Below are 21,759 nucleotides of genomic sequence, written 5' to 3'. Positions count from 1 at the left end.
GGTGCCACATAAAATGTTATTACACAAGATTAGGTCTCATGGAGCTGGGGAGAATATAATAGCATGGGTAGAGGATTGGCCTACAGACAGAAAACAGAGAGTAGGGATTAACGGATCTTTTTCAGGTTGGCAGGCTGTAACTAGTGCCGCAAGGATCAGTGTTGGGGCCTCAGCTATTTACAATCTATATTCATGAACTAGATGAAGGGACCGAGTGTAAAGTATCCATGTTTGCTGGTGATACAAAGCTAGGTGGGACAGGAAGCTGTGAGGACAACACAAAGAGTCTGTGAAGGGATATAGATAGTCTAAGTGTGTGGGCAGTAAGTTAGTAGATGAAGTATTAAGTAGGGAAATGTGAGGTTATTCACTGTGGTAGGAAGAATAGAAGAACAGAATATGTTTTGAGTGGTGAGAAACTTTCAAATGTTGGTGTTCAGCGAGAATTGGGTGTCCTCGTGCAAGAAACACAGAAAGCTAGCAGGCAGTTACAGCAAGCAATAAGGAAAGCAAATGGCATGTTGGCCTTTATTGCAAGGGGGTTGGAGTATAAGAGTAAGGAAGTCTTGCTACAATTGTACAGGGCCTTGGTGAGACCACACCTGGAGTACTGGGCACAGTACTGGTCTCCTCATCTAAGGAAGGATATACTTGCCTTGGAGGCGGTGCAACGAAGGTTCACTAGATTGATTCCTGGGATGAGAGGGCTGTCCTACGATGAGAGATTGTGTAGAATGGGCCGATACTCTCTGGAGTTTCGAAGAATGAAAGGTGATCTCATTGAAAATACAAGATTCTGAAGGGGATTGACAGCGTAGATGCTGAGAGGTAGTTTCCCCCTGGCTGGAGTGTCTAGAACTAGGGGAAACAGTCTCAGGATAAGGGGTAGGCCATTTAAGACTGAGATGAGGAGGAATTTCTTCACTCAGAGGGTTGTGAATCTTTGGAATTCTCTGCCCCAGAGGGCTGTAAATGCTGAGTCTTTGAGTATATTCAAGGCTGAGGTAGATTTTTGGACTCCAGGGGAATCAAGGGATATGGAGATCGGGCGGGAAAGTGGAGTTGCTCAGCGTGATCTCATTGAATGGTGGAGCAGACTGGAGGGGTCGTATGGCCTACTCCTCCATCTTAGGTTATTGGCCCAGAAATTCAGGTCTCCATGGGTGAGTACACACGGGGCACTCACCGTAAGCCCAATGGAAGTGCCGGTTTCGTGCATGCACTGCGCATGCGGGGGAAACCGGCACCTCTCTTCCCCTGAAAGAAGGGGTTCAGAGGTGGATGCGTGCGCAGGAGACGCAGCGCGTGCGCTTTGAACTTACGTTTTTTTGCAGGTTTTCCCGGGAAGGTAAGTCTCCAGAAGTTAGACATTTAAAAAGCAGTCGCAAGGCCTGCTTTATACAAGGTAAGTGGTGAATTAATTAAAATTAAAACATTTTTTCCACCGGTTTATTATTTTGAAATACTTTAAAGAAAGGTAAGTTTATTTTCAGCCCCATTCGAAAATAAATGTACTTTTTTCAAAAATTTAAATTATTGTTTAAAATAGTTATTTCATGGAGTTTATAGTTTATTTTAAAATGTGATGTTTTTTAAATTTATTTGAAGATTTAGTGATGTTTTGGGGCTTGTAGTATTTATAGTTTTGACAGCTCTTCCTGTCAAACTTATGAATGAAGCATTCCCTGCTACCATTGGCTCTCCATGGCCCACGTGATCCCAGGGGACGCTTCGAACTAACTGCGCCCCTGGGATATGCAAGCACTGCGCGCCGGCAGTTGGAGGAGGCCCAGGATCGGAATCCCACGCGGGCCCCACAGCTCAACGGCCGGCGCGCTAGGTAAGTGCAGGTCGGGGGCTTGTACCCGCGGGAAGCCCCCGCCCCGAATTTCTGGGCCAATATGTACCAAATCATGTTCGTCTACAGTTTATGCTAAAGTCCGTCACAGATTGTCCTCTGTCCACAATATTGCCAAATCCAAAGGTCATTAGCCTTTATCCCAAACAAGAGTCAATTAACTCTCAGTGTCATTGGACTCAGGGCACCTTCATACCATGTCAAGGTGCAATCTGCAGGTGTGGCAGACTGCGACAACCAGAACTGGAATGCAAACGGGATTTGATCATTAATTAATAGGGGCGAATCATGCCCTGCCAACCCATAATAGACGTAAAGGAATGATATCCATCAACCCCATGAATTCCCTGATCACTGCTCGGAGTAAAATGCGATCTGCTCGCTCACCATCTGCAGAAGGCCGCTGGCTGAGCTCTGAACATAGAAGTGAAATGGAAATAATAAGTAACATGCAATCCACTGCAATTCAAAAAATACAGGGCATAAATATATTTCTGAATTCCCTCGTTTGAGGCACATGTTTCGGACATTTTACCTCTCTGACATTGCCTCAGTTTTGCTTCTAAATCATAATAATAAACATTGATAATTAATACTTAATAACAAATACAGATTGCGATTGAATGCTTTGTTAGCTGCTACTGAGATTATTATTAATAATTAGAGACAATAAATGAACAGTACTTGAATATGAATAAACATTGATTGATCATTAATAATTTGATTAATGTTTGGTATTTACTAATGACTATGGAATGTAATTGTCCTGTTTTAATTGAGAATCTTAGAAGCTGCTGAGATTATTGTAAATAAATGGTCATAATTAATAATAAATATTCAACATTATCAACAATTATATCATAGAAACATAGACACATGGAAGATAGGAGCAGGTGTAGGCCATTCGGCCCCTCGAGCCTGCTCCGCCATTCAATGAGATCATGGCTGATCATCCAAATTCAGTACCCTGTCCCTGCCTTCTCCCCATATCCCTTGATCCCTTTAGCTTTAAGAAATATATCCAACTCCTTCTTGAATATATTTAATGAATTGGCCTCCACTGCCTTCTGTGATAGAGAATTCCACAGGTTCACCACTCTCTGGGTGAAGAAATTCCTCCTCATCTCTGTCCTAAATGGCTTGTCCCTTATCCTTAGACTGTGACCTCTGGTTCTGGACTCCCCGGCCACTGGGAACATCCTTCCTGCATCTAGTCTGTGTAGTCCTGTTAGAATTTTATAAGTTTCAATGAAATCCCCTCTCATTCTTCTAAACTCCAGTGAGTATAAGCCCAATCAACCCAATCTCTCCTCATACCTCATTCCTGCCATCCCAGGTATCAGCCTGGTGAATCTTCGCTGCACTCCCTCCATGGCAAGAACATCCATCCTCAGATAATCATCAGCAATAATTGCATTAATAATTAATAATAATTAATAATATTATCGTAAGCAGCATAAGTCATTATAAATAATGTACAGGACAATTGCTTGAGCACTCTAGCCGCGATTAAAAGGGTTGATTCCCTCTACAAACTATGGATGACATGAAAGAAGGGCTGACTCTGTTGATTTCTATACTGCGGATGCAGTGTACCTGTACTTAATGTAGGCAAGGATTTCAATACCTGTGAAGGTTTACCATATATCGGAGAATTTAAATTTTACTTCGAGCAGCTGTTAGCCTAACTATGCATCAGAAATGCTGAGACGGACATGAATCATCGGTTGACATTCCCACCTGAATCTTCCAGGTCTTGCTTTAATTTTGCTAACTCTGGAAATAAATCAGAAATGCTACATTTCAGCACAGCACTTGCTTGGAAACGCTGACAGAGCGTAAGGCCTTACCACTTTAATTTCAGTCTGCTAAGATTATCGCCACGTGGAAATTTGCATGTCAATCGATTGCTTGCTTGGTGCAAGAGGTCGAAATCGCGGCGTGTGTCTCTGTAGACAACCCAGGCAGAAGTGAAACGGTCTAGTCAGCAATAAACAAAACAGAAGTGAGGACATCCTAAAATTGAAATTAAATTGAGCCATTGTATTTTAATATCCCTCTGCGGGATTTGGATGATTTTGTGGCGGAGCCACTAAGGGACTCCGATCAATTGTATATAATTCCCTTTAACAATATGTTAGCTACAGCCTGAGTCTGTATCTTTGTTTTCACTGTTTACATGTACAGAGCGCGATCACTTTAACAGCGCAGGTGAACGCGATGACGTCACGCCGTTCATCACGTGATCCCCCACCGGCAGGAAAAACGTGATGATGTCATGACGTCAGCCATGGGACCACCCGAGCAGTCCTCGTGGAGCCTCCGAACTGACTAGACCTATATTCAATGTTCTCCTGTAGTTATCCATTAAAATCTGTTAGTTTTCATTAAACCTCGTTTATTTGATCACCTGATTGGACCTCAGTCTTTTGGATAGGAACTAGACATTCCTACATTGGTGACCCCGACTTTTGCGATGGTTTTCGCGGAAGTTACTGAACATGGAATCGAACGCCGTTGCTTTGAAGCTACCACAGTTCTGGGAGCAACAGCCAGCCGCGTGGTTCATCCAGGCTGAAGCCCAGTTCGCCATCAGGAACATCGTTGTGGATCAGGCCCATTACTATTACGTGGTCTCCGCACTCGACAGCACCACAGCCTCTCGGATCGTCAGCCTGCTTGGTAATCCACCAGAAAATCGCAAGTATGAAACGATAAAGGCGCGGTTGTTACAGGTCTTCGGGCTCACGAAGTCGGAGCGCGCCCGCCGGCTGTTCGCTATGCCCGGCCTCGGGGACTCCAAGCCGTCCGAGCTCATGAGCCAAATGCTCACGCTCCTGGGCTCCGAACCGGAATGCTTCCTCTTCAGGGAGCTATTCCTCAGCCAGCTACCGGAGCAAGTTCAGGCTGCCCTAGCCAGGTTGGAAGTCACAGACTGCGCAGAGCTGGCTGCCGAAGTGGACAAGATCTTCGCGGTGACACAGCAGTACTGCGCTGCCACGAGGCGCCCATCCCCCACAGACGCTGCTCCAGCCCCTCAACCTGCGGGGTCGTGCTTCTACCACGCCTGTTTTGGCGCGAAAGCAAGAATCTGCCACCCTCCCTGCAGCTTTTTCGCTCAAAAAAAAAAACAGCAGCAACCCTGTCGAAAGAGGACCAGTTATAACGAGTGCCCCATGGCTGCGATGGCAAGCGGTAATTCGGGTAAACTCCTCTTCATCACTGACTCCCTATCTGCTCGACGTTTCCTCTGTGACACCGGGGCACAGTGTAGCATCCTACCCGCGTCAAATCTTGATCTACAAGCCGGGGGGCATGGCCCCTCCCTCGAGGCGGCTAATGGCAGGGCCATTCAGACCTTCGAAAGACGGCGGGTCCAGGTGTGCTTCGGCGGCCAGCGGTTTTACTGAGAGTTCATCACGGCCAAAGTCTCTCAAGCCATCCTGGGGCCGGATTTTTTGTGCGTCTACGGCCTCCTGGTGGATGTACGGCACCGCCGGTTGATCAATGCGGCCACTTTTCACTCAATCCCGTGCCACCGCAGTAACGCCGTGTCGCGCACTGTCTCCTGTGCGTTCCCACCTCCGGAAGACTTCACTCACCTCCTCGGAGAATTCCCAGACCTGACCAGACCCACTTTCTCTTCCACGGCCAAGAAACATGGTGTCGAACATCACATCACCACTACTGGCTCCCCGGTCTACGCACGGGCTCGGCGCCTCGAACCTGTCAAGCTCGCGGCTGCGAAAGCGGAGTTCGACACGATGGAGCGGCTAGGGATTATTCGCCGGTCGAATAGTCCCTGGTCTTCGCCTCTCCACATTGTTCCAAAACCTGGCGGCGGATGGCGGCCTTGCGGCGACTACCGATGCCTGAACGATGCCACTACTCCTGATTGGTACCCGATCCCTCATATTCAGGATTTCTCTGCCCATTTGGTGGGAAATACCATTTTTTCAAAAGTCGACCTTGTCCGTGGCTACCACCAGGTCCCTGTACACCTGCAAGACATCCCGAAACCGAAAACTGCAGTCATCACCCCATTCGGCCTGTTTGAATTTCTGCGGATGCCATTTGGATTGAAGAACGCTGCACAGGCTTTCCAGCGCTTGATGGACTCCGTGCTTCGGGACCTCAAGTTTATATTCATCCACCTCGATGACATCCTCATCGCCAGCCCTAATAAAAAGGAGCACATCTGCCATTTGCGCACCCTTTTTAGCCGCCTCAGTCAACACGGCTTGATCATCAAACCGGCCAAGTGCCAGTTTGGCCTGCAGCAGATTGATTTCTTAGGCCATCACATCACATCGGACAGCGCAATTCCCCTGCTAACGATGGTGGAGGCATTTAGTTCGTTCCCGCACCCGCAGGCCGTCAAGGCCCTGCAGGAGTTCCTCGGGATGGTAAATTTTTATCACCGGTTCGTCCCTAATGCAGCTCTGCTCATGCAGCCCCTGTATGAGGCCTTCAAGGGCAAGTCCAGCAAGGATCCGATTAGCTGGATGGTCGACATGGACCGGGCGTTCATCGACACAAAAGGCACCTTAGCCAACGCAACCATGCTGGCGCACCCACTGCCAGGTGACACCATCGCCCTTACCACCGACGCGTCAGACTACGCCATTGGCGCAGTGCAGGAACAGTGGGTGCATGGGACGTGGCAACCGCTGGCGTTTTTCAGCCGTCAACTACGGCAAAACGAATGGAAGTACAGCATGTTTGATCAGGAGTTGCTGGCCCTTTTTCTGGCCATCCGCCATTTCCAGTTCTTGCTAGAGGGATGCCCGTTCACGGCTTTTGTGGACCATAAGCCACTAACGTTCGTTATGGCCAAGACCGCCAAACCGTGGCCAGCTCGGCAACAACGTCAGATGACGTTTATCTCAGAATTCACCACTGACATTCAGCATGTGCCCAGTAAAGACAACCTGGTGGTGGATTGCCTGTGCCGTGCGACCGTTCATGCAGTCCAGCTCGGCATCGACTATGCTCTCATGGCTGCGGATCAAGCCTCGGATCCGGAAGTCCAATCTTACAGAATCAACCCCTCTAGCCTCCAAGTGGCCGACGTCAAATTCCATGCCGCGGGCACGACGCTACTCTGCGACGTCTCCGTAGGAGATCCTTGCCCTATCGTGCCGGTCGTCTGGCACCGAAAAGTTTTTGACGCCATACACGGGTTGTCGCACCCTGGCATGAAGGCCTTGCAACGGCTGAAGTCATCCAAATTCGTGTGGCGGGGCATGCACATGGACTTTCATGACTGGGCCAACAGCTGCGCAGTCTGCCAAAAGGCCAAGGTGCAGCGTCACGTCAAGGCTCCCTTGGCCACTTTCGCTGTTCTGGAACGTAGGTTTGATCATGTGCATGTGGACCTGGTGGGGCCACTTCCGCCTTCGCATGGGTTTACTTATCTTCTTACAATGGTGGATCACACCACTCAATGGCCGGAGACGGTTCCTTTGTCATCCACCACTTCCGCAGACGTCGCCAGGGCATTCATCTCCTCTTGGGTCGCCCATTTCGGGGTTCCGGCGGACATCTTGTCTGATCGTGGGCCGCAGTTTTCTTCCGAGTTCTGGAACGCTGTGGCTCAGGGGCTCGGCGTCAAGCTACATCGCACCACTGCCTACCATCCACAGGCAAACGGCCTGTGCGAACGATTCCACAGGTCACTCAAAGCCGCACTGCGAGCCAGCCTTCAAGGCGCGGGCTGGGAGGACAGGCTTCCATGGGTCCTTTTGGGTCTTCGTACGGCGCTTAAAGAAGGTCTTCAATCGTCCTCGGCGGAGCTCGTATATGGCCAGCTGCTACGCATACCAGGGGATTTCCTTCCGACTCCAGCAGAGCCATGGTCCGCATCCCAACAGCTCATCAGCCACCAGGAGGCGGCCAGAAGTTTCGCTCCAGTGCCTACGTCACATCATGGCTTCCAGAGCTCCCACGTCCCAGCTGAGCTGAAGAACGCCGACTATGTGTTTATCTGCCACGACGTTCATCGGGACCTGCTCAAACCCCCTTACACTGGTCCTTTTCGCGTGATAGAGCCGGGAGACAAAACTTTTTCGGTCGATGTCGGAGGTAAACCGGACCACATTTCGGTTGACCGGTTGAAGCCGGCTCACTTGGACCTTGACCGCCCAGTCGAGATGGCACAACCGCTGAAACGTGGCCGACTGCCCACAGTCGCCGTGCCAGATCAAACGCAACCCCCTGCCAGCTCACCCGCCGTCCATCAGCTTCCACTTCAAGGCTACAGAAGTCGATCTGACAGGCTTGTCAGGCCTCCTCGCCGTTTTACTTTTGCTATTAAAGACAATTCTGGGGGGGCGCATGTGGCAGAGCCACTAAGGGACTCCGATGAATTGTATGTAATTCCCTTTAATAATATGTTAGCTACAGCCTGAGTCTGTATCTTTGTTTTCACTGTTTACATGTACAGAGCGCGATCACTTTAATAGCGCGGGTAAACGCGATGACGTGACGCCGTTCATCACGTGATTCCCCACCGGCGGGAAAAATGTGATGACATCATGACGTCAGCCACGGGACCACCCAAGCAGTCCTCATGGAGCCTCCGAACTGACTAGACCTATCACAGAAATCACAGAAATCACAGAAACCCCACAGTGCAGATAGAGGCCATTTCGGCCCATCGAGCCTGCACCGACACATATCCCACCCGATCCCCGTAACCCCTACACCAACACATATCCCACCCTATCCCTGTAACCCCATGTATTTAATCCCCCTAACACTAAGGGTCAATTTATCATAGCCAATCAACCTAACCCGCACATCTTTTGGACTGTGGGAGGAAACCGGAGCACCCGGAGGAAACCCACGCAAACACGGGGAGAATGTGCAAACTCCACACAGACAGTCACCCGAGGCCGGATTCGAACCCGGGTCCCTGGCGCTGTGAGGCAACAGTGCTAACCACTATGCCACCGTGCTGCCTATATTCGATGTTCTCCTGCAGTTACCCGTTAAACTCTGTTAGTTTTCATTAAACCTCGTTTATTTGATCACCTGAGTGGACCTCAGTCTTTTGGACAGGAACTAGACATTCCTACAATTTCCCATTTATCTATTTTGACTAAATTGCTTCCATCCATCCATCCATCCATCTTTGCTTTGTGCATTGAGTGCTGCTGGAGTTTTGGTAAGTGGGAGAAAAATCATTTAAGTGTATTTTGTGAATTTTAGTATGTTAAGAAGTCAATTATTTGAAGTAAGTTTAATTTTTTAAGGGTTTTTTAAACTATTGGGCAGTTTAACCAGGAAGTAGAATCCGGGTATAAAAGGGGTGGGGCTAGTGCTGTGCACGGAGTGCTTTGTGCATTGAGTGCTGCTGGCGTTTTGGTAAGTGGAGAGTTCGGGCAAGTGGGAGGTGAGGGTGTGTTTTTTGCTCTGTTTGTTCCCCACTCCCAGGCTTAGACAACACTGCGGAGGCGGAGCAGCGAGATGAGTCAACCAACAGGCCCCACAGACAGTATTCAAGGAGGAGGTTGGTGATCAGCTGGTTGGTTGGTTTTCTTCCTTCTCTTCTCTTTTATACCTTTAAGTTGGTAAGTCCTATTGAATAGTGGTGTGATATTATCATCTATATCCGGGCAGGGTCTTCATAACTAATAATAAGAAATTTAATTAATTATATAGAATGGAGCAGGTGATGTGTTACTGTTGCGAGATGTGGGAGCCGGTGGTCCCCATTGAGGCTCACGGTGATTACATCTGCGACAAGTGGCATAGTGGCATAGTGGCATAGTGGTTAGCACTGTTGCCTCACAGCGCCAGGGACCCGGGTTCGAATCCGGCCTCGGGCGACTGTCTGTGTGGAGTTTGCACATTCTCCCCGTGTTTGCGTGGGTTTCCTCCGGGTGCTCCGGTTTCCTCCCACAGTCCAAAGATGTGCGGGTTAGGTTGATTGGCTATGATAAATTGACCCTTAGTGTTAGGGGGATTAAATACGTGAGGTTACGGGGATAAGGTGGGATATGTGTTGGTGTAGGGGTTACGGGGATCGGGTGGGATATGTGTCGGTGCAGGCTCGATGGGCCGAAATGGCCTCTATCTGCACTGTGGGGTTTCTGTGATTCTGTGATTCTGTGAAGTGTTTGCTGCTAGAGGAACTCAAGTTCCATGTTATGGAGCTTGAGACCGAGCTTCAGACACTGCGACACATCAGGGAGGGGGAGAAGTTCCTGGACTCTATGTTTCAGGAGATGGTCACACCTATGAAGTTAATTACTGCAGATGTAGTCCGTGGTCAGGGACAGGATGGTGTGACTACGAGTGAGGAAGGTACAGGGATCCAGGATGTAGTGTTGAAGGAGCCACAGCCCTTGCTCTTGTCCAGCAGGATCGAGGTTCTTACTCCCTGTGAGGGCGGGAGCGGGGACTGCAGGGAGGATGAGCAACCTGGCCACAGCACCGTGGTACAGGGGGGCATTCAAGCGGAGGGAGTAAAAAGAAATGTTGTAGTGGTAGGGGATAGTATCATTAGGGGGATAGATAGGGTTCTCTGCAGTCAAGAGCGGGAGTCCCGAAGGCTGTGTTGCCTGTCCGGTGCCAGGGTTAAGGACATCTCTTCTGGGCTGGAAAGAAACTTGGAGTGGGAGGGGGAGGATCCAGTTGTCGTGGTCCATGTTGGTACAAATGACGTAGATAGGACAAGGAAGACGGTTCTGTTAAAGGAGTATGAGCAGCTAGGGGTCAAATTAAAAAACAGAACCTCAAGGGTAATAATCTCTGGGTTATTACCTGAGCCATGAGCGAATTTGGCTAGGATAAATAAAATTAAAGAGTTAAATGCGTGTCTCAAAGACTGGTGTGGGAGAAATGGGCTTTGCTTCTTGGGACACTGGCACCAGTACTGGGACAGGAGGGAGCTGTTCCGTTGGGACGGACTCCACTTGGCCAGTGCTGGGACTAGAGTCCTGGCGAATCGAATAACTAGGGCTGTAGAGAGGGCTTTAAACTAATTAGTGGGGGGGAGGTTTCTAGAGAGCAAATAATAGAAATGACAACAGAGAAGGTCATAGACTTAGGTAGCAGCGGGAGAATTAAAAAACAGAATGTGTCAGGAAGAGACAGAAGGTATGGAGTAAAAAGTAAAGTACTAAAAAGGGAAAAAACAGTAACTAAGTGTTACAAAACATATTTGAAAGTTCTTTATCTGAATGCACATAGCATTCGTAACAAAATGAATGAGTTAACGGCACAAATAACGACATATGGGTATGATCTTGTGGCCATTACAGAAACATGGCTGCAGGGTGACCATGACTGGGAATTAAACATACCAGGTTATTTAACAATCAGGAAGGACAGGCAGGAAGGGAGAGGAGGTGGGGTGGCTATGTTAATAAAGGAAGGAATCTCTATAATACAGAGAAATGATATTGGGTCAAAGGAGCAGGATAGTGAAACAGTTTGGGTGGAGATAAGGAATAATAAGGGGAAAAAAACAATAGTGGGTGTAGTCTATAGGCCTCCGAACAGTTGCAATTCTGTTGGACGGAGTATTAATCAGGAAATAGTTGAGGCTTGTAATAAGGGAACAGCTATTATTATGGGGGATTTTAATTATCATATTAACTGGACAAATCAAATTGGGCAGAGCAGCCTTGAGGATGAGTTCATTGAGTGTATTAGGGATGGGTTTCTTGAGCAGTATGTAACTGAACCGACCGGGGGCAAGCAACCTTAGATTTGGTCCTGTGTAATGAGACAGGATTAATTAAAAATGTCCTTGTAAAGGATCCCCTTGGAATGAGTGACCATTACATGGTTGAGTTCCTTATTCAATTAGAGGGTGAGAAGGTTGGATCTCAAACAAGCGTGCTGAGCTTGAATAAAGGAGACTATGAAGGTATGAGAGCGGAATTGATTAGAGTGGACTGGGAAAATAGATTAAAGGGTAAGACGGTACATGATCAGTGGTGTACATTTTAGGAGTTATTTTACAACTTCCAAAAAATATATATTCCACTGAGGAAAAAAGGGTGTAAAAGAAAAGATAGCCATCCGTGGCTAAGTAAGGTAATTAAGGATAGTATCCGACTAAAAACAAGGGCATATAAGGTAGCCAAATTTAGTGGGAGGATGGAAGATTGGGAAGTCTTTAAAAGACAGCAAAAAATAACTAAAAGATTGATTAAGAAAGGGAAGATAGATTATGAAAGTAAATTAGCAAAAAATATAAAAACAGACAGCAAAAGTTTCTACAGTTATATAAAAAGAAAAAGGGTGGCTAAAGTAAATGTTGGTCCCTTAGAGGATGAGACCGGGAAATTAATGGTGGGAAACATGGAGATGGCAAAAACACTGAACAATTATTTTGTATCAGTCTTTACAGTAGAGGACACTAAGAATATCCCAACACTGGACAAACAGGGGGCTCTAGGGGGGAGGAACTAAATACAATTAAAATCACTAAGGAAGTGGTACTTGGTAAAATAATGGGACTCAAGGCGGATAAATCCCCTGGACCTGATGGCTTGCATCCTAGGGTCTTGAGGGAAGTAGCGGTAGGGATTGTGGATGCATTGGTAATAATTTTCCAAAACTCACTGGACTCAGCAAAGGCCCCGGCAGATTGGAAAACTGCTAATGTAACACCCTTACTTAAAAAGGGTAGTAGGCAGAAGGCTGGAAACTATAGACCTGTTAGCCTAACATCTGTGGTTGGTAAAATGTTAGAGTCCATTATTAAGGAGACAGTAACGGGACATTTGGATAAACATAATTTAATAGGACAAACTCAGCATGGTTTCATGAAGGGGAAGTCATGTTTGACAAATTTGCTTGAGTTTTTTGAGGAAGTAACATACAGGGTGGATAAAGGGGAACCAGTGGACGTAGTGTATTTAGACTTCCATAAGGCATTTGACAAGGTGCCACACAAAAGATTATTGCTCAAGATAAAAAATCACGGGATTGGGGGTAATATTCTGGCGTGGGTGGAGGATTGGCTCTCTAACAGAAAGCAGAGAGTTGGGATAAATGGTTCGTTCTCAGATTGGCAACCAGTAACTAGTGGTGTTCCGCAGGGGTCAGTGCTGGGTCCCCAACTCTTTACAATCTATATTAACGATTTGGAGGAGGGGACCGAGTGTAACATATCAAAGTTTGCAGATGATACAAAGATGGGACGGAAAGTAGTGAGTGAGGAGGACATAAAAAACCTGCAAAGGGACATAGACAGGCTAAGTAAGTGGGCAGAGATTTGGCAGATGGAATACAATACTGAAAAGTGTGAGGTTATGCACTTTGGCAGGAAAAATCATAGAGCAAGTTATTATCTTAATGGCAAGAAACTGGAAAGTACTGTAGTACAAAGGGATCTGGGGGTCCTGGTGCATGAAACTCAAAAAGTTAGTATGCAGGTGCAGCAAGTGATCAAGAAGGCCAATGGAATGTTGGCTTTTATTGCTAGGGGGATGGAATATAAAAACAGGGAGGTATTACTTCAGTTGTACAAGGTATTGGTGAGACCGCACCTGGAATACTGCATACAGTTTTGGTGTCCATACTTAAGAAAAGACATACTTGCTCTCGAGTCAGTACAAAGAAGGTTCACTCGGTTAATCCCGGGGATGAGGGGGTGGTCATATGAGGAGAGGTTGAGTAGATTGGGACTCTACTCATTGGAGTTCAGAAGAATGAGAGGCGATCTTATTGAATCATATAAGGTTGTGAAGGGGCTTGATCGGGTGGATGCGGTGAGGATGTTCCCAATGATGGGTGAAACTAGAACTAGAGGGCATAATCTTAAAATAAGGGGCTGCTCTTTCAAAACTGAGATGAGGAGAAACTTCTTCACTCAGAGGGTGGTAGGTTTGTGGAATTTGCTGCCCCAGAAAGCTGTGGAAGCTACATCATTAAATAAATCTAAAACAGAAATAGATAGTTTCCTAGAAGTAAAGGGAATTAAGGGTTACGGGGAGTGGGCAGGAAATTGGACATGAGTCTAGGTTCAGAATGGTCATGGCCCTGTGGGTAGTGGAGTGGGCCCAGGGGCCGTGTAGCCTGGTTCTGCTCCTACTGTGTTCTAATTCTGTGTTAGATTTCAGGAGATGGTTTTATTCCTGTTCCTGGCTGGGGTGGAGATTGCCTTTACAGAAGGTAAGTACTGTAGAAAATATAGGGACAGAGTGATCTCCTGGAATAATTTCGATCGCCTAGATGGGTCGGAGAGGAATTTCCCAGATTTTTTTCTCCCAAATTGGCCATTGGGTCTTTATCTGGTTTTTCGCCTCTCCCGGGAGATCACATGGGTTCGGGTGGATGCAGAGTGATAGAAGATTTGAGGTTAGGATCAGATCAGCCATGATCTTATTGAATGGTGGAGCAGGCTTGAGGGGCCGATTGGCCTACTCCTGCTCCTATTTCTTATGTTCTTATGTTCTTAACCATTCATCCATCCATCCATCCATACTTACATCCATCCATTTGTCTGCCTGTCTTCCTATTTATCTCTTTTGATCAAACCGTTTTCCATCCATAAATCTGTCTGTCTATCTATCTATCTATCTATCTGTCTATCTATCTATCATCTATCAATCTCTCTCTCTCTATCTATCTATCTATCTGTCCATCTAGCTATATGTCTATTTATCTATCTATCTATCTATCTATCTGTCTGTCTATCTATCTATCAATCTCTATCTATCTATCTATCTATCTATCTATCTATCTATCTAATCTCTCTATCTATCTATCTATCTATCTATCTATCTGTCTATCTATCTATCTATCTGTCCATCTATCTATCTATCTGTCTATCTATCTGTCTGTCTCTCTCTATACCTATCCATCTATATATCTAACCATACATCTACCTATTTTTCTTTTTATCTGTCTATTTATCGATGTGTCTATCTATTATATATGTAAACCCCTCTGTCTCTCGACCCCTCTCTCCTCCTTTAAGACTCTCCATAAAACCTTCCTTTTTTGCTAAACATTTGCTTATCTCACGTAATATCTGCATTAATTGGTACCAGGACAAATATTCGTCAATCGCGATCCTGTAAAGCGCATAGTGACGAATTACTACTTGCAATGAGCTGCATGAATGCAATTCGGTGTTGTTGCTGTCAGTCCCAATCAACATACATGACTAGGTGTTTACTTTTATCTAATCTAAGCCCTTACAGATCATGGTTCTTCGCAGTTTATGTTAATATGTGCTAGTCTGTAACTGACTAGTCTTCTGACCTGGTTATTGCTGAGTCGAAAGGCCTTGTTAAGCTGAGAGGTCATGCCACAGACTCCGAAACACAACACCACTTTACTTTCAGTGCTATATGACTGTAGAGGCCTTCACACCAAGATAAGGTGCACTCCCCATTGACAGCTCTTTGCAAAGGTTGGCTGGTGATCAAGCATGGAGACAGCAGCAACAGGCAAAAAAACGGGAACATTTTATTTTTAGTAGAGGCGAATCATGTCCCGCCAACCCGTAATAGATGTAGATGAATAATATCCAACCACCCCATGAATTCCCCAGTCACCACGCTGAATATAACTCAGGAGTGATCAGGTCTGCTCACCATCTGCTGAAGGTCGCTGGCTAAGCTCTAAAAAAATGAGCGACATTGAAATAATAATTAAAATATCATCACTGCAATTGAAAAAATGCAGGATATAAGAAGCTTATGAATTCACTCATTTAAGGCACACATTTTGACATGTTTACCTCGTTCGCATTGCTTGAGTTTTGCTTCTAAATAGTCACAATAATAAACATTGAGATTTAATCATTAATACTAAATAGTGAATGTGATTGTCCGGTGTTGCAACTGCTGCTGAGTTTATTATTAATGATTATAACCAATTAATAAACAGTAACTATTAATAAATTAATAGTGATCGTTAATCAATAAGCTGTCATCAATAATTGATAATTACTAATGAATGCAAATGTCCTGATTGTTATTCTGAATGATAGAAGCTGGAGAGATTGTTATACTTTATCAAAATTACTAATTAATGTTCTACGTTATCAACAATTAACAATCAGCAAAAAATAATTAATAATTAATAGCATAATTAATAATATAATGGTTAGCAGCGTCTGTCATTATAAGTAACACACAGTTCAATTACTTTAACATCCTAACCGGTGTCAATGGGTTTGTTTCAGTATCCGAACTATGGATGAATTGGTTCTACTTTAAATGAAGAAGATCTGCCTCTGTTAACTCATATTCTACGCATTGAATATAACATAATGTCGGCAAGGATTTCAACACCTGTGAAGGTTTAACATACATAAAGGAGTGGAAATGTTGTAGACCACAGCCGCTAGTCCAACTGTGTGTCAGAAATGCAGAGAGCGATGTGAATCACCAGCTGATATTCCCACCTCTATCTTCCAGGTCTTTCTTCAATTTTTCTATTTCTGGAAGTAAATCAGAAATATCACTCGTCAGGAGATCACTTGTCAGGACACCCTGACAGCGCGGAATGCCTTCAGCCTTTAAACTTCGGTCTGTCAAGATTATTGCCACTGGGAAATCTGCACATCAATCGAGGGATTTCTTGCTGGACGGAATAGAAAGCATCTTGTGTGTCCCAGTATAGAGCCGAGGCTAAATTGAAAGAGGCTCGTCAGCCAGAAACAAGCATTTGAGATCACACCTCACAATTGAAATGAAAATGAGCGAGCTGCTGATGTCCATTACCCGTGATAGAAGCATTCAATTTCACTGCCCAGTGGCTGGGTCCAGATGATATCACATCTATCTATCTTATTATCTCTCTATCTATCTGTCTGTCTGTCTATCTATCTATCTATCTATCTATCTATCTGTCCGTCCGTCTGTCTGTCTGTCTGTCTGTGGCTCAGTTGGCAGGACACTCGCCTCTGAGTCAGAAAGTTGTGTATTCATAGTCCCACTCCAGGAACTTGAGCGCATACAACTAGGGTGAAACTCCAGTGGAGGGCTGCTCTGCCGGAGGTGCCGTTTTTTGGATGAAACCTTAAACCATCGCCCCGTCTGCTATCTCAGGTGGATGTAAAAGATCCCATGGCATTACTTCAAAGAGTAGGGGAGTTATTTCAGCTGTCACGGCCAATATGTATTGCTCAACGAACATAACAAAGACAGATTATCTGGTCAATATCACATTGCTGTTTTTGGGACCTTGCTGTGCACAAATTGACGTTTCCCACATTACAACAGTGACTCCACGACAAAGCCCTTTGAGACGTCTGGTGGTCTTGAAAAGCGCTATATCAATGCAAGTCTTTATATCTATCTATCTATCTATCTAAACCTCTGCCTCTCTCTCTCCCTCCTGTTTTAAGACGCTCCGTAAAAGCTTCTCTGTTTGCTCATCATTTGCTCTACTAAGCTAATTGTGGCTTTATTTAGTTGCCTGACACACATTCATCATCAAAGCTCCTGTGAAGCGCCTAGGGACAAATTACCCTGGGAAATGCGCTCCATAGGTGCAAGTAGGAGTTGTTGCTCTCAGGCATAAACATAGAAACATTGAAGATAGGAGCAGGAGTAGGCCATTCGGCCCCTCGAGCCTGCTCCGCCATTTAATGAGATCGTGGCTGATCATCCAAATTCAGTACCCTGTCCCTGCTTTCTCCCCTTATCCTTTGACCCCTTTAGTATTAAGAAATATATCAACTCCTTCTTGAATATATTTAATGAATTGGCCTCCACTGCCTTCTGTGGTAGAGAATACCACGGGTTCACCACTCTCTGGGTGACGAAATTCCTCCTCATTTCTGTCCTAAATGGCTTACCCCTTATCCTTAGGATGTGACCCCTGGTTCTGGACTCCCCGAGGATCGGGAACATCCTTCCTGCATCTAGTCTGTCTAGTCCTGTTAGAATTTTATAAGTTTCAATGAGATCCCCTCTCATTCTTCTAAACTCCAGCGAGTACAAGCCCAGTCGACCCAATCTCTCCTCATACGTCATTCCTGCCATCCCAGGTATCAGCCTGGTGAATCTTCGCTGCACTCCTTCCATGGCAAGTACATCCTTCCTCAGATAAGGCGACCAAAACTGCACACAATAGTCAAGATGTGGTCTCACCAAGGCCCTGTACAACTGCAGAAAGACATCCTTGTTCCTGTACTCAAACCCTCTTGCTACGAAGGCCAACATACCATTTGCCTTCTTAACCGCCTGCTGCATCTGGATGCTTACCTTCAGCGACTGGTGCACAAGGACGCCCAGGTCTCGTTGCACTTCCCCTTCTCCCAATCTATTTCCATTCAGATAATAATCTGCCTTCTTGTTTTTGACACCAAAGTGGACAACCTCGCATTTATCCACGTTATATTGCATCTGCCATGCTTCTGCCCAATCACCCAACCTGTCCAAATCATACTGGAGTTTCTCGGCATCCTCCTCACAGCACACACACCCACCCAGCTTTGTGTCGTCTGCAAACTTGGAGATATTACATATAGTTCCCTCGTCCAGATCATTAATACATATTGTGAATAGCTGGGGTCCAAGGACTGATCCCTGCAGCACCCAACTAGTCACTGCCTGCCACTCAACAGTTCCCCTTAATTTCGTGAAAATTGAGATTAAATCAACTCTTACTCTTCTGAATTCCATGCAAATACACTGGTTTGTGTAATGATTGTTATCACATGGTGTGAATCGATTTGGCTGAATACTAGGGTTGTTCCTGTAGCCTCCTCATCCCGTTAGTTGTTAAATTCCCCACCACCAGTTAATTGTCCACCACCATTCACGGCTGGATGTTTCAGGATTGCACAGCATTGATCTGGTCCATTGGTTGTGGCATTGCCTTGCTCTGTTCATAGAATGCTGCTTCCGCTGTTTAGCATGCGTGTCGTTCTGTGTTGTGTCTTCACCAGTTTGGCACCTCATCCTCAGTTACACCTCCTGCTGCTCCTGGCATGCACTTCTGCCATCCTCCTTGAACCAGGTTTGGCAGCCTGGCTTGATGGTAATGGTCGAGTGAGAGATATACAGGGCAGATGGTTGTAGAATACCATTCTGCTGCTGATGGCCCACAACATAAGAACATATGACTTAAGAAGAAAGGTTGAGCAGGTTTGGCCTATACTCATTTGAGTTTAGAAGAAGGAGTGGTGGCCTTACTGAAACATATACTGAGGGGGCTCGACAAGGTAGATGCAGAGACCATGTTTCTCCTCATGGGTGAATCTAGAACAAGGGGGTATTGTTTCAGAAAAAGGGGTTGCCCATTTAAAACTGAGATGAGGAGGAATTCCTTCTCTCAGAGGGTGGTAAATCTGTGGAATTCTTTGCCGCAGATAGCTGTGGAGGCGGAGTCATTGAATATATTTAAGGTGGAGATAGTCATGTTTTTGAACAATAAGGGAGTGATGGGTAATGGGGAGCGTGCAGTGAAATGGAGCTGACACCAATATCAGATCAGCCATGATCTCACTAAATGGCGGAGCAGTCTCGAGGGGCCATATGGCCCACTCCAGCTCCTATTTCTTATGTTCTTATGTTCTGAATCTATCTCATTTAGCACGGTGGTGTTGCCCCAGACCACGACGGAGCATGTCCTCACTGAGAAGACGGGACTTCTTCTCCATAAGGACTGTGTCATGGACTGAAGCATCTGCGATGGGTTGATTGGCCAGGAGGAGGTCCAGTAGGATTTGCAACCTCTCACCATCTATTTCAAGATCAGTCTGGCAACTATGTCTTTCTGGACTCAGTCAGCTCAGTCACCAATGGCGCTACCGAGCCACTCTTGAAGATGGGCATTGAAGGCCCCACCCTGTTTAGATGTTGTACCATTGCTACACTCAGTGCAACTTCGAACTGGTGCTCAACATGGAGGAGTACTGAGTCTCAGTAACATATGGGGAGAAATAGTCATTTGGAAGGGCGGTCCCACAGAGGAGTCAAGCAACAGCCTGACATGGTCTATCTCATAGAACGTAGCAGTCACAGTCCGGACTCCACCATTGCCATCCGGTTCTACACGCCCCCAGATGTGACTGAGGAGGAATTTCAGTGTCGACTGGTTTTGGTCTGCCTTTGCCATGTCGAATTCCGATGCCTTGATCAAAGTTGAGTGTTGCATCTCGTTTTATCTTCTACCTCTTTATTTTGTAGCGGTTTCATACAACCGTGTAGGAGAGCAGTCAAGATTGAAGCACATTAGTGAGGGTCTCACTGCAATTATATCGGGCCTTGGTGAGACCACACCTGCCGTATTGTGTACAGTTCTGTTATCCTTACCTAAGGAAGGATATATTTGCCATAGAGGGAGTGCAACGAAGGTTCACCAGACTGGTTCCTGGGATGGAGGGATTGTCCTATGTGGAGATAATGGCCCAGTAATTCCGGGCACAACGCGTGAGTACGGACGGGGTACTCACGCGTGTGCCGGAGAAATTGCCAGTTTTCAGCATGCACAGCGCAAGCGCTGAAAACCGGCATTTCCTGTCCTCTGACCCAAGGGGTTAAGAGGCAGAGCGCGCGCGACTGCACAGGCAGCGCGTGCGCAGTGAAATTCCTTTTTTTTTCCAGAGTTGCGCGCCTGTAAAGGCCTCCGGTCTTTACGCGTGGAAAAACCAGACGTAAGTATTTAGTTTTTCAGGTAAGTGGGCTTTTAGTACAATGTAGAATTTTTTTTTCCACAGGTTTGTTATTTTTAAAGAATTTACAGTAAGGTAAGTTTAGTTTTAGACCCTATATTTTAAAATTTTATTTTTTTCAAAAAATTGATTAATTGTTTAAAACATTTTTTAAAACTTATTTATAGTTAACTAGCTGAAGTGCCCGGCAGTGCCGAGGGTCTTTTGAGGGCATGTTGTTGTTGGAAGAGAGAGAGAGAGTGACTGGGGGAAGAGAGAGAGCGACTGGGGGGAAGAGGGGGGGGAAGGTGGGGGAAGAGGGGGGGAAGGGAGGGAAGAGGGGGGGAAAGAAGAGGGGGGAAGAGGAGGGGGAAAGAAGAGGGGGGAAGAGGAGGGGGAAAGAGGGGGAAGAGGAGGGGGAAAGAGGGGGAAGAGGAGGGGGGAAGGGGAAGAGGAGGGGGGAAGTGGAGGGGGGAAGAGGAGGGGAGGGGGGAAGAGGAGGGGAAAGGGGAGGGTAGGGGCGGGAGGGGAGGGGGGAAGGGGAGGGGAGGGGAGGGGGAGGGGGAAGGGGAGGGGGGGAAGGGGAGGGGGAAAGGGAGGGGGGGAGGGGAGGGGATGGGAGGGGGGAGGGAGGGGGAGGGGGGTGAGTGGAGGGGGGAGGGGAGGGGGGAGGGGGGAGAGGGTGGGGGGGAGGGGGAGGAGGGGGAGAGGAGGGGAGGGGAGAGGAGGGGAGGGGGCAGGGGGAGAGGAGTGGAGAGGAGGGGAGGGGGAGCGGGGGGAAGGGAGGGGAGGGGGGAGGGGGGAAGGGGGAGGGGAGGGTGGAGGTGGGGAAGGGAGGGGGGGAAGGGGGAGAGGGGAGGGGCGAGGGGAGGGAGAGGGGTTGAGTCCCCGAGCCCCGCCCCCCGATGTCCCGAGCCCCGCCCCCCGATGTCCCGAGCCCCGCCCTCCCGAGGACCGATCTCCCGAGCCCCCCCGATCTCCCGAGCCCCGCCCCCCCGATCTCCCGAGCCCCGCCCCACCCCGATCTACCGAGGCTCGCCCCCCCCCATCGATCTCCCGAGGCTCGCCCCCCCTGATCTCCCGAGGCTCGCCCCCCCCGATCTCCCGAGGCTCGCCCCCCCCGCCGATCTCCCGAGGCTCGCCCCCCCCCCGCCGATCTCCCGAGGCTCGCCCCCCCCGCCGATCACCCGAGGCGCGCCCCCCCCCGATCTCCCGAGGCTCGCCCCTCCCCTCCCCGATCTCCCGAGGCTCGCCCACCCCCCGATCTCCGGAGGCCCGATCTCCCGAGCCCCGCCCCCCGCCCGAGCCGGCTTCAGGAGCA

This window comes from Somniosus microcephalus, chromosome 32 (assembly GCF_052327205.1).
Source record: "Somniosus microcephalus isolate GS21.2 chromosome 32, FLI_Smic_1.0, whole genome shotgun sequence".
NCBI lineage: Eukaryota > Metazoa > Chordata > Chondrichthyes > Squaliformes > Somniosidae > Somniosus > Somniosus microcephalus.
This window is presented reverse-complemented; position numbering follows the sequence as displayed.